Consider the following 2,042-nt stretch of genomic DNA (forward strand, 5'->3'; position numbering starts at 1 on the left):
GTCCAGTGGCGAGGCGTGAATGATCGGTTACCGATATCTCCAGATTTGAAGCTATGGTAATGAATCGCTTATTAAAAGTATTCGTTGCTAACACCCTGTTTATTGATCCATTTCCATAGGTTTAAAGGGTCGATCAATGGATATATCGCAAAGCACGCCCTGCCACTGCAGAGGTCCATAGTTGTTTTCAATAAAGCTTACCAAAATCTTTAAAAGTGTGAATGAATGAAAACCAGCAAAACTTATCTAAGAAAGAAAATAAAAAATTTATTAAGATAATGAGAGAAAATTTACACACATTAAGAGAGACGCTGCCAGACCATTCTAACTATGACTTATTTATTCTAACTTCAAATACTATGATACTCTGATTTCTAACCCTTTAGGATACCTACATGTAACGTTTGAGTTTTAGCGATTAAATTTAAAGAGTAATTTCTAGAACTAAAAAAAGTAAGATAGGTAAGACTAAGGGGGAAAACGATGCTCCTTGTGGCGTCTGAAGAAAATTTGAAGCCAGTCAGTCCCTACTGAGATGTGGAAAATTTCACCGATAGCGACAAGATAGACCCAGCATTTACTCTAAGTCCAGTTCCAGTTCTGGAATATGGGAGCACAGGATTGTCTGATTCATATGACTGGGGTGGTCTCTCTGCAAAAGAACATAAGGTATTTCATCAAAATTAAAAACTAAACAGTTTAGAAAATGATTATTGTTAAGTAGCATTTGACGAGCACAAAGACATGGAAGGTAGCCAACAAGACAATCCGATTTGATTGCCACATCCGGAAGTTACAGGAGAAGAGGGGAATGAAAATCACAGAAACCTCCCAGGAGAAGGGAGGGGATTCCCAACAATAATTCACTGATTCTTCGCCTCTCATGAGAATTCTTGGTAGAAAAGGACAATAGAGAACAGAGTGCAATGGCTAAGGCCGAAAAATATCCTTCCATTGAAACGTTTCAAAAGCCTTCTATTATATTTTTTGTTCTTCTGAAAAATAAACTGACAAAAATATATAATTCAAATTGTTATGAAAATATTTACGATTGTGTTAGAAATTATACAGAATATTTTAAGGAAAACTGTTGGTTCATGTATTCCTTAAAAAATTAATAAAGCATGAGCGGAGGTATAAGCACATTGCATTTGGAGGTGCACAAACAATTTCTACCGTACAGAACTCTTCTTGAACTTATTTTGAATAGACCCGTGTACTTAGCTAAATTTCTCAAAACAGTGTGTTACGACCCTCTAGATCTGAGCTACTCACATAGTCTCTGTGATTAATGAACGTGGATTCACTAATTAGCTAATTTTTTCTTTCCTTACCTCCTTGGAGAGAGTTCACCAATTTCAGAGTTGGCATGAGGCGAATTATGAATTTTCTTTCTGAGGGAGGTAGGGGGTCGCAGTGCACTTGCATCAAGGAGGGTCAGTGAGCAAGGGAAGGCACCCACCTGGGGTAGTGGGGCACACCTACAGCTTCAAGGAGAGATCTTTTACATTCTTTGATTTCACAGAAAAAATGTTGATAAAATTTTGCAGAATACAAAAATATCGCGTAGATATTTTGCAAAATCCCTTACCTTTTCTGGAGAGCACCCTCTATCTCCAAAGGTCCAAAGGTCACTGGTGCCCACTCTGGTTGGATCAGATCACAAGAATTGGTGTTCATTGAGTTAAACGTCCGGTTCTGGCAATGTCCTTACAGAGAATCCCAGTAGAGAGTGACAGGATTCACTAAAATTAATGCTGCATCAGTATGATCCTTTGACTTGTTTTTTGTTTTTTTTTTTATTTTTTATCTTGTTTCTTTTTTTTTTTTTGATTTTTTTTTTTTTTGATTTTTTTTTTAGTTTTGTAAGATTTTTTTTTTTTTTTTTGATTTTTTGGTTTTTTTGTTTTTTTGGTGATGTTCTTTTTTTTTTTTTGTTTTTTTTTTGTTATTTTGTTTTTTGTTGTTGTTTTTTGTCTTTGTTGTTTTTTTGTTTGTTGATGGATTTTTTTTTTTTTTTTTTTTTTTTTTTTTTATTTTTT

The 2,042-nt window shown here is 34.7% G+C and overlaps 1 long non-coding RNA gene across 1 annotated transcript; it reads right to left on the reverse strand.

The window, feature by feature from the left end:
* Nucleotides 1-242: 242 nt before the first annotated feature.
* LOC140225896 (uncharacterized) lies at nucleotides 243-1,777 on the reverse strand. Its single transcript, XR_011900758.1, has 2 exons — nucleotides 1,592-1,777; nucleotides 243-652 (listed from the first exon to the last, which is right to left on the reverse strand). It is a non-coding gene; the product is annotated as an uncharacterized lncRNA (long non-coding RNA).
* Between the last annotated feature and the right edge of the window lie 265 nt (nucleotides 1,778-2,042).

This window comes from Bemisia tabaci, unplaced genomic scaffold (assembly GCF_918797505.1).
Source record: "Bemisia tabaci unplaced genomic scaffold, PGI_BMITA_v3".
NCBI lineage: Eukaryota > Metazoa > Arthropoda > Insecta > Hemiptera > Aleyrodidae > Bemisia > Bemisia tabaci.